The sequence below is a fragment of the Pezoporus occidentalis genome, unplaced genomic scaffold (genome assembly GCF_034315485.1).
Source record: "Pezoporus occidentalis ecotype Australia unplaced genomic scaffold, CSIRO_AGI_Poc_V1 ctg35, whole genome shotgun sequence".
NCBI lineage: Eukaryota > Metazoa > Chordata > Aves > Psittaciformes > Psittacidae > Pezoporus > Pezoporus occidentalis.
The window spans coordinates 4,760,778-4,772,500 of record NW_026915483.1 but is presented as its reverse complement, the minus strand read 5'-3'; the positions used below and the strand labels follow the sequence as shown (position 1 = coordinate 4,772,500).

Genomic DNA, 11,723 nt, shown 5'->3' with positions numbered 1-11,723 from the left:
AGGAGCTGTACAGTGAAATGATGAAGTGTTGAAAATGTGAACTCCTTAATATTTCAGTTGACTTTAATTTTTATTTTTGAGCTAACACAGTTAATTAGGCGACGTTTTCCTAAGGTATGTCCTCAGCAAAGTGCTATTTATAAGAACTTAAGAACCCGCTCTGCCAAATAAAAGCATAAACAAATACCTATTCTGCAAAAAGAATGCTTCACATTGCATGGAAGTATGCTTTTAGCCATGGCAATAAAAGCCTGTAGCTAGATCCCACTATCTCTAAGTTTACTCGCTGAAGGCTGGTGCTAATACAGGTTTGTCCTGGGCTGGCTATACAGATTTGGAAACGAATATTGGTTCCTTTGGCACAAGCGATGGTGAGGACACAGTTTTTCTTATTTAATGGGGTTTTATTGCTTATTTTGGAAATCTGCAAAATATACTGCCCTGATACAAATTTGTTTACTTGTCTGGAATTGTATTAGCATTAGTAATGACATTGATATAGCTGTTATTCTAAACTGATAAATTAATACACAAACTGTGCCAGGACTCACCTTCAGAGCTGCCTACACTGAGGACGTTGGCCATTTCACAGCCAGCTGCTCTGTAATTTGTTCTTTTCCCTGCATCACTACAATGACTCCTTGGTTTCGTGGATTTTAGTCTTCCCATATTATTCTTCACTTCTGCCACTTTTGTCCTCGGTTTATTCCCACCGTCTTTCTCCCCTCAGTTGCTGCACCCTCACTCTCTCAAGCTGTGGATTCAATATACCAGTTGAAGATTTTCCTCTTTTCAGTTCTTCTCCCACTCCCTGCAGCTCACTCATCCTTCCCCCTTTTTAACTGATTTAAGTATCTCATTTCAGTTTATCTATCCCATTTCTAGCGATAATTATTTACCAGCATCTCTCCATTCCAGTTCTCTCTCCTGAATTCTGGCCTTGCAATATGCTGGCAGTCTCAGCTTTCACACATGATGGTACATCACCATCAAACTCCATAGGGCCAAAGCCAGACACTTTAAGAGGTTTTTATGATAAGTCAGCTCTGGAGCAAGAATACAAATGAAACTTCCTTTGAAGTAAGACTTCCCTCCTCTTCCTCTTGGCAAACATCAAAATTTTTAAGCCCTACTCAAATGTACTGTCAAATATTTCATAAACGTGGGCCCTCAGATCCCCAAACAAAAGAAAATAACCTTCCTTATGAGCTCCAAATAATGATGCAAGTAAAGGAGCAAACACTGCAAAACTGAGTGATGCAAAGATTTTCTATCAAGACTTCAGGCAATTGAGCACAAGTTGTATTCAGCCGAAATGTCAGATCTGAAAACCATCTCAGCGTGCTGCAAATGGCCTGGTTTTTCTTTTTGATTCTTATTGCTTTAGTTTTGTTTATTCTTATGTAACCTGTCAGCAAAACTTACTCTGCTCCTGGACTGTTTGTAGTACCCTGATATCGAGAAGGACAGCTTTGCTTCTGCTCCTGCCTGGTGCAGTTACCGTATCAACCTTCATTTGCTGGGCTGTAATCCTGTGTCTGTCTGTGTGAGTGGCACTAGTCACATTCAATAATACTTTGCTTTTGCATTTAGGCTTCTTCTGCACAGCCTTTACATACACATTTACACATCTCTGACTGGAGGGATTTAGGTGGATGCCATTAAATCTGTGCCTGATGTGTTTGTGCAGCAGGTAGGAAGAGTTATAGCACTGCAGCCCAGGGGTGACGGGTGTGGGAATGGCCGAGGCTGTAACACACACCAAAGGCTACAAATCCTTGGAGAATGTTAATTGAAAAGTTACATCGAATGCACAGCAGGTGGTTGGGACCATAATGGTAAAAAATCAGCTCAACCAGATGCAAGCGAACTGCACAGCTGCCACTTTGGTAATTGGGGGTCACCGTGGGGTGGTTAAGGGGTTGCTGAATTAGGGACTGACAGAGCTGCAGTTAGGAGATGGGAACTGGGTGGCTGTCATGGCAAAATTGCACTCCCAGGTGACTCAATGACTCCACCTTTTCATCAGCTTATCTTTGTTTTTTGAGGTAAAAGGGCTGTGGAGGGGATGGAAGAACAGACATACATGCCATAGGTTTTGACATGATTCAGTGCTGTGGTTGACCTCAGGGTGTGTTCCTCCTACAATTAAAACTGCCAGCTTTCTCTTTGCAGAAAGCAATCTCAGAGTCCCTCCCTGTTGCTGCCTTCTTCCATCAGATAGATGGCTGCCACTGCTCCACCTTCCCTCCTCCATTCTGAAGATTATTTTTTAAAACAATCAGTATACTTAGATTTTGAACATAAGACCTTCCACATCCCTTCACATGCGTGATTTCCTCTGAAGGAAGAAGTGTCCCGCTAGTCCAGCATTATTTGATCTTATGTGGCTTTTACCTTTCCCTTCTCTTTGATCCCAAATTTCTTGACACAAAAATAGTGGCTTTCACAAGGATCGGGCAGATTTATGGAACTCAAGGGTCATGAGATTCTCTGAGTCTGAAACTGCCTCAACATGAAATAGAAAAAAATCGCTAAGAAATGTACCATGGCCTTTTTTTTTCTCTTTCTATGCAGCTTTCCTAATAAGGCAGATGAGAGACAGACAGGTTTTGCTTACAGCATTTGTAGGTGGCACTGTGCTCCTCACCCCCTCCCTGTTCCCCCTCCCTCTCCAGGTGCTGTGAGCAAGGGCACACAAGTCACACATCAGAGGCCAGCAACACTTCTGCCTAATATTGCACTTCCAGCTTTTTCTGTGCCTTCCTAAGAAGTCAGATTCCTAGAAGTATTTGTAAACAGAGCTCAGGAAGACTCCTAACTTTGCCTCAAGTAGCGCATCATGAATACTATAGTTATGAAATGAATGCCCCTAGGAGGAGCACAGATGTAGTTGGTAACCTACCCCACAGCACCGAGCTGTGCAGAGCAGAGGGAGCAGCAGAAATCAGCCCCTCCATGTGCACATACGCTACACTTTTCCTTCTCTTCATCAGTGTCTAATTAAATTCCATTCAACCTGAACAAAAAGATGCATACTTGTTGCAGGCAGTAAATAAGGATATGTTAGGAAATGAGCATGTGTGAATTTTAGCCACAAGTTGAAGAATACAGAGCAGCTGAATTATCAGTAAACTCTAGGGTACCATTTGATAGCAAAAGTTTCTAATAACAACATGTAAAATTGCAGATCATAGCAGCGACATCAAATCAGCATTTTCCAATTCAGAATTAATTCAAAAGCAATCCAGTCAGTATTTCTTCCATACATGACACTCCAGTCAATAGTACCATGTTATATTAACATTGCTTTCAAAAACACATGACTAAGTGTCCTTTGCCAGCCTGCAACTAGAGGTTCCCTGGAATAATCTGCATATAGGAATATATTTGATATGAAACAGCTTTGCCCTTGACTGGAAATAGAGGCAGGAAAACAAGGCTTGTTTCCTAACACCAGACATCATAACAAACGACTGTACCTCTTGCAATTACTACTATAGCAAAAGACCTGTCTCTGTGTTATTGGAATATTGACACAACACTTTTAATTACAGTTTGAGTAAAACTGAGGACTCAAATACAGAATAGGGAAGAGTTTCATCACTGCCTTGATGTTCTTGGTGTTATTCTGCTCAAGATGAATAACTTACAGTTTGGTGGTCACAGAGCCTGGACTTACAGATAACAGGGTTTTCCAAGCACTTTCTGAGATCTACCATTCTTTTAGAGCTGATACCTTCCACAGAGCAGCATGACCCCATCTCACTTCCTTGCTGTCCCTAGGAGCCTGAATGCACTTTTGGAGCAAGGACATGGAGAGGACTCTGAGCTCTCAGCATGCAGTAAGGGTGGAGGTAGCCACCCACTGGGTAATGGCTTCAGCTGGGCAATTCCGGATGTGGCCTGGAGACCTTGCACACATATAGCCACCACCAGAAGCACCAGTAGAGAGCAAGTGTCATAGTGCAGCATAATCCCCTCTTCAGCCTTGTCAAGGATGGCGGGATCAGACTTCCATTCTCAGATAATAACCATTTCATGTAGGCAGTTACAAGACCTATTTATAGGGATTATTTTACCTGCCATCTTTACCCTTTAGAGGAAAGGACTGGTACTTTGAACATGTGGCAATTTCATACTACTCACCTACCCCCATATCTTTTATTTGGGTGTGTAGTATCTGGTTATGACTCTTGAGTTAGTTAGACAGTGATTGTTTTATGAAAAAATTATGAAACAAAAGTAGTTCAGGTAGACTCTGAACTGAAAGGAGGTTGGGATCATCTGACTAATGACCCACCTAGGTCTAGTTTGCCTGCTCCAAGAAATCTGGGAGAGGTGTTTATGATTAGCTGTTTGTGTAACCAAGCTATGCAAACTAGTAAAAAAAAGTCGTGTGTGTGAGAGAGAGAAGGAACATTGACTGCTTTGACAACTGCTTTGCCATTGCTAAGGAAACTGCTCCCTTGGTAACCATGGTCAGTACATCTGTCTTATTTTATCTCCAATTCTCACATAGACACCATCATGGAAAGAATATTAACACAACAAACCCCCCAAACATTTCAGAAAAGGAAAAACTAATGAAAGCACGAGGTTTCTATTGATGTCTTTACTAAAAAGTTTAGGGAGATTCTGCTTTGGTGTTGATTATGACTTTGCCTTGCCTGAGATGTGCTCCTTAAATATTAACTTAAGCACAGTAATAATTTATTCTTTTGTTCTGCTTTGTACTTCTTTAAAATGTGATACTTATTTTCTGTTAGTTCTTCTAATTTACCTAATGAAATTGGACTTTACAACAGGAAAGCCTGAAGGCTGAGAAAGCTTTTGCATCTGCCAAAATAAGAGTTTATATTCTTTTGCTAAGGAAAAAACCTTACTGACTTGAGTAGAGTAGTACAAAAGTTCTGATCTGAAAGATAACAACAAACTTTAGAGAGGTCTCTGAACTTTTTGGATCAGGAGCATGTGACAACAGCAAGAGCTTTCTTGACAGTTCTGTTTAGATCCTTTAACAAGGAGGAAAACCAGAAACATGCACAGAAATCAAAAACTGGATGGAGTTTTTGCCACTTTTTAGTGAAATCAGAATATTTTCCTGTACCTACCAATAAATCAGATGTGAAATATTGATAGAAATACAACTTTACACAAAAAATGCCCACAAAACCACCAAATCTAATGAAACAGAAGAAATATGTCTGTTACAGAGGATGCAAACAGTCTCTAAGGCTTTCTATTCATAATACCAGGCACTATGAACATCCTTTGGGTAATCTTTTGCCTCAGCGATAAGAATTCTGCTACGCTGCGTTAGCAGCGCCAGAGGTACACGGGTTTCTCAGTAACTTTAAGAGTAGCATTTTCCTGGTCTTGTAAAGAAGAGAAAAAACTTGAATGCTGGTGAAAGAGCAAGTAAGAACTTACACACAAATTTGAAAGTATCTGTTCTCAAGGTGGGCCATAGTGACTGCATGATAGAGGGACCAGGAGAGCCAGGGCTGTGGTTTGTGGATTTACTGTGACTGCATGCATAGCTACAGCAATATCTATTTGATAAGAAAAGCCACCATTCAAGCTCAGACCACTTCTCTAGCCTTGTGCCCCTTCTCTAACAGCAGCTGGCAGGAGAAGGCTGGAGAAGAGCTTAAGGACAAGGCAATCATGGTGGTACCTCTCCACGTACTCTGCCAGTGTCTCAGTAAAAGAAAAGCGATGACTGTAACAGCCCACCAGGGATACAAGGATGCTGACTGATGGAAAATTTTGGGCTGGTGTACTGATCTCAAGAACAGGGCAGAGATAGCAATCCATGGCTTCTCACGGTGGTGTGAGCATACTAGCACCTCACTAAAGAGTTGTGTCACATGCTTTGTGGTGGGAATTAGCTCTGTGTGAAAAGTTACTCACAGCTTCTTTCCTTTGAGTAACCTTGTTGATGACAACACGATAAAGCAATAACTCAACTTCAGCTGAGACAAACAACCCAGCATCCATTCCTATAGCATGAATATGGTGGTTGTATCACCATCAGCAAACCTTACTTTCACATCAGCTATATATTCATGATATATCTTTCCTTTATATCTATTCTTTTTTTAGGAAAAATAATGCAGTGTGAGCTATTGTCACTGGTATTTGATTTCCCACTGCAGAAGTTTTGAGACATTAGTAAAACATAAATGCCATTTTACTACTCTGTCATGTAGCCTCACCTTTCAATTTTACAAGTAGCATTTGTAACCGATTTATTTACCCAAGGCCATTTACTATAAGCAACACAGCAATTAGTGCTCATGAAACATTGGGTTTAACTTTACCTAGAAGCCAGAAGCAGTTGTACCAATACCGCTGGTGTAAGGGAGTTGCCATGAGTCATTTCTTCCAGTTCTTTCCCTCTCACATCTCCAGATCCAGTGGCACACCCGGAAGAAGCTGTGCTTTTCCTTCTCCTGCATGAAAACAAGGGGAAGAGCATCTCAGCCCTTCCAGGAGCTGAATGTGACTGCATGGACTACCAAGGCCTTGGATATCATCAGGGAACAGCAAGGTGTTCCCTAAGGAGCAGGGAGCCAACACAGACACCATGGACAGCTGCCACAGTGTGGAGGGAGCCCCTCTCTGCAGTACCGGAGTAGGAGGAACAGGCAGACCTGCAGATGGTGGCCAGGTCCAACCAAAAGCCTAGGTCATAAGGCGAAATTGCAATGAGGTCAACCTGGAAGTGAGCCTGTAGGTCAAGACCAGTATGCCCATAGCTCAGATGAAAACCAGCTCGCTCACAGAAAGGAGCAAATGCCCTGGGTCAAACTTAAATGGGCTCCCAGAGCTGTGGGAAGTGCTTAGAGGCACCAGGTGAGGTTAATTAGAGCCATTAAGGCTTATCAGTGCCCTCAGGGGCTTGGAAAATTCCACAATAGGAGGAGCCAGCTATATAAAAGGTACTTACCCAGTTACTAAAGCCTTGATGCTTTCCTCACCTTCAGTACTAAGGAAACTCTGCTGACAACTTTCTTTTAAACTACTTCAGTGTTACTATGAGGAAGAGCGGTTTCCTTTTGTTTAAGTAAAAAACCCCCAAAAAAACCGGCTCCCCCCTCAAGAGTCCCGTGCCACCCCGAAACCCAACAAGCTGCATTACTAGAGAAAATTGAAAAATAATTACCACTGACAGATCATAGATTCACAGAATGGTTTGTGTTGGAAGGGAGCTTAAAGCTCAACCAGTTCCAACCCCCTGCCACAGGCAGCAACACCTTCCACTAGACCATGTTGCTCAAAGCCCTGTCCAACCAGACCAAGATATAAGGATTCATGTACACAAATATGTTAGAGGTTTTGTGGAAGACCACACTTTGGCAAGCTTGCTTGTTCTAACCTGTCTCTGCAGCTGTGCAGGTATATAAAGTCCTTTGAGTTTGGATCCAGGCAGTGTAAACCAGACAAGCAAACCACTTGTAATAGCAGCACATGCTTTTTGAAGTGTATTAACTACTGCCACCACATGATGCTGAACCTTCTCGCCAGTCACTTGCTATGGGATAACTCTAAGATTAGGCAGGAGAAGGCTGACATGTGAAATCTGTGCCACTTACTTAACCAGTCTGTCAAAATGAATTGGGCTGCTCTTGCTGCGTTAGCCTAGAGAAACAAGTGGCAGGGCCTTGGGTGGCATATGCCTATGGAGTGGGGAGTGAGCCTTCACCTCCATGTGTCAGGTTGACAAAGCTTCGGGGTGGGGGGGGTGAGGGGACAGGGCTCTGCTGTGGTCTCTTCATGTCAGCCGAGGACCTTCTCAAACGGGTATCTGAAGGCTCATGCTCCCACTCATTGCAGTGTGTGGGAGCCCTTGGGTAGAGTGGTGCCAAGACTGCTCTGAAACTAGCTGGTGTGGTTTTGAGGGTGACTGAATGATGACTGAGATGACAAGCTGGCTGGACAAGGGCTCGCAAGAAAGTAGGCCAGCAAAAATTTCTAATTCAGATAAAAATACCTTTGTAGTCTTTGTAGTGAGGGAGAGCAGCGGCACTCAATCTAAATGTCTCTATCCAAAGAATGAGCAAGAAAGAGCTTTCTTAGATCCTTTACCTTTACTTAAAAGAGACAAGAGATGATCTGACAGCAGGTTCATTAGGCTCAGCTTCCAATAATGAGGCTGTCATAGGACTCATCTTACAGCTGAGCCCGTTGCCTGCACAGCCTGCAGCCACTTGCTGAAGAGCTTCTGCCACCTCCAAACACACACTGCCCTCTCTAGATCTTCATCTAAAAGAGGAAAACATCACAATCAAAAGCAAAACAGACTGTAGCTCTCCTGAGAATAATTTATTCACAAATCTCTTTCCTAGACCAAGGCACACTTCATCACGAGGTTTTGTTAGACACCTGGGGAGTGGTGCTGTGCCTAATGGTCAGGAACCCTCCTGAGCTGGCTGGGAAAGGAGATGTCCCTGAGTGTGGTGGGGGGCAGGAATGGTTTGATGAACTGAAGATGCAGAAAAAAGAACACAAAACAAGTTTGGAAGGGACATGAAGATCATGCTTAATTCAAAGGAGTTTGCCCTTGAGACCCATGGAGAACACATCAGCTGTCTCCAGCTAATGTGTTTTCTCCAGCACTCCAGAAAAAAAGAGCCGAAGTACAGTATGTACTCGTCTGCTGAGACATTTAGATTGGCTACTAATACTCTGCAAATGTTTATAAAGAAAACAAAATGTGGATGATAGCCATTTTCATTAAAGCAAGCTGATTCAGTTCACCCTGAATCACAGGATCCCTGAGCCATTTTGGAGACTTCTGCTTCACAACAGCACTGAGGCTGTGCGGCTCTTGCTGCTGGTTGCTTGCTTGATGGGTCTGGTACACACAGCTGCAGGTGGAGGCATTGCCAGGGCCAGGTATCTGCTCAATGTCTGCAAGGTGAAGGTTAATATCCCTTGGCCCTGCCACCTCAGTTTGATTTTAATCAAGTCAAAGCCGAGAGGAGGAAAAAGACAGAATTGAAACTTCAAGCGTTACCTGCTCAGGGCAGAGTTCCCTCTTGTGTACTATGTAAAACTGTCAGAAAATTTGGTGGCTGGTTCTTTGGGTGCAGATCATGATCTTCCTTTGGGCCAGGCAGCACATCTCTCTTGAAACCAGGAGCACAGATGTTTTATGATGTTCTGGGAACGTTTCCCATCTCTGTCACCTGCTGCACCTCATCACCCACATATTTATGCCAGTAAAGCATGAGAATCCCATACTGGTTTATATATACCATGCCCATGGCAGAGCCTTCAAAACAATGGGAACTGCAGTTCTTGAACCATTGCTCTCTGTAACTGTCCCTACCTCCAAAATAGGTGACTTTGCTAACCTTGCAATGAAGGAACTGACAACAGTGATGAAAGCAGAGACATAATTTCATGTCCACCCCAGTAATTCTCTTTACTGAAATAACGTAAACCCTGGGGATTAATTTGGCTCATTGTGGGCGGGTGCTGTCTAACTCGCCCCAGTTGGCTCTAGCTGAAGCTGTGAAGCCTACAAAGCCATGGCCTGACACACACTGGCACCTGAGTCAAAATGTCCTGATGAGCTGTGAGACAGAAACAAATGCCCATGGGACTGGTTGGAGCAGCAATTGTACTAGGGTGCTCTCAGCCATCAATAGCATCCTTTCGCAGTGGTGCCAAAATCAGACTGGGTCATGGCATAAGCCACAAAGGGCTTGTTTCTCCCATGCTGCCTTCTTGCACCAGTGACACTGCAGTCCAAACTATCCATTGAGATATCAAACAATCCCAAATCAGCCTGTCTGGTAGGATTTTGTATCTACTGCTTGCAGATGGGTCAGATTGCCTCTCCTCCCCAGGATGTCTTCTAGCTAACCCCATTTTCCTTCTGTCTCCTTGTCATTTCCTTATCTTGACGCCTGTTTATGTTATGTGTGTGTATGTTCTACATGCTGGAAGCCTAATTTGAAGCCAAAAATGGCATTGCCTATGTCTCGTGGTGTCCCTAGCCACCACACGTCCCACCCTCCCAGCAGAACTACAGCCAAAAAAGTTTGCTTCTCTTTCGGCACTGCAGTGCTTTCGGATGTCAGAACCAGTGTCAGCCCTCTTCAGAGACTTGAGCAACTGCTGTGAATTTAAAACAAATATTTTTCATCTTAAATGCCATGGCAGGTCAGCTAAACAGAAAAGAATAGCTGGTAACAGGCTCAGAAGGACGGCGGGGTGGAGTGTTTACAGCTCCATCAACAGCTCGGTGTTAATGAGCTGAGTCCGAAAATTACTTCTCTATTGATGAAGGCATGGATGGAGTGCACAGATGAGAAAGACAGTGATTGCCTCTGGCTGCAGGCAGAACTTGGAGTGTTTATTTTTCACTTTCGATTGAACTGGTTTTTTGGAGAGTGCAGTAAAGTTCTGAAAACCGCAGTCATGCAGCTGCCTGTCGCCTGGCACATGCATCAGCCCTGCAGCTCCAGCTCTAGGGGTGCAGGATCTCATCCTGCCGCAAGGAGCATCTGTCCGTGCATGGGAAGTTAAAAATTAAGCTGTGAAGTTGGCTCTTTGTTCTGTGTGTTGTGTGTGCACATGTGTGTACTTATGCATGCCTTTTAACCAAACCTGCTAGGTAGGAACAATTTGAATGTTTTAGACTGCGTAGAGGTAAAAGGACTGCAAATATGTCAGAGGAAGCTTATCCTGCATTGCAACTGTGGTAACTAATGGGAATGTTCTCATGCAAGATGCTATTTCTGCCCCTGATCTTTCCCGTTTCTTTGCTTTCTGTAGGAGACATTGGTGGTGCTATGGCTGAGCAAAGTGGGACAAGAAAGATGTCGTCTCCTTGTCTCACTCTGGAGGATGCTCCTTTTGAACTTCCAAAGTATCAGTGATGCAGATGGTGAGTTTGTCCAGGACAGCTTCTTCTGTTCAGTGTGGCCATTATTTTTGAGAGATTTTTTTGCACAGCATTTCCCTATAGGGGAGTTTTAGTGTGCTGAATTGTGCTGTAGCTAAGGGCTGATGTGTACAAGGTGAATGGCATGGTGCCACACAAGCGGTTCAAGCACATCAGCACTCAGCACTGCCCTTTGGGGTCCTGCTTATGATTTCTGAGAGAAATTTCCTATGGTTGAGGCTTTTCCATAGGTCAAGAGAGGGGATACCTCAAGAAATTCCACTCTTCAGCTATTAGTGAAATTAATTCATAATTTCTGCCATAATCTTGGATGAATGAATTTGTTGGTGTTTGAGGACCAAGGGCTGCATCAACCAACTTGCTTTTTTGTTCCTGAAGGAAAATTATTTCTTATCTTAAACAGCACTTTCTGCTTATAGAGAATCAGAGAATCATTTAGGTTGGAAAAGTCCTTTAATATCAAGTCCAGCTGATAAGCTAACACTGCAAAGTCCACCACTAAACCATGTCCCTAAGTGTCACATCTACATGTCTTTCAAATACCCCTAGGGATGGTGACTCCACTGCTTTGCTAAGCAGCCTGTTCCAATGCTTGACAACCTTTTCTATGAAGAAATTCTTCCTAATATCCAATCTAAATTTCTTCTGGTACAACTTGTCCTATCACTTGTTACTTGTGAGAAGAGACCAACACCCACCTCTCTCCATCCTCCCTTCAGGTAGTTGTAGAGAGCAATAAGGTCTCTCCTGAGCCTCCTTTCCTCCAGATTGAACAGCCCCAGTTCCTTCAGACATTCCT

General features: G+C 43.4%; 1 long non-coding RNA gene across 3 annotated transcripts in view; it reads right to left on the bottom strand.

Moving 5' to 3' along the window:
- The window catches only part of LOC134169606 (uncharacterized), a 7,882-nt gene extending 1,108 nt beyond the window's left edge, over positions 1 to 6,774 (bottom strand). Inside the window, exons 1-3 of one of the 3 annotated variants that reach the window (XR_009966943.1) lie at positions 6,327 to 6,774; positions 2,906 to 3,019; positions 1,426 to 2,341 (exon numbers count right to left, since the gene is read on the bottom strand). This is a non-coding gene — a long non-coding RNA (uncharacterized LOC134169606). Of the gene's footprint in view, positions 1 to 581; positions 629 to 1,425; positions 2,342 to 2,905; positions 3,020 to 6,326 lie in introns of those variants that run through there. The other 2 variants (XR_009966944.1, XR_009966942.1) reach the window with 2 other exon arrangements.
- Positions 6,775 to 11,723: the final 4,949 nt, after the last annotated feature.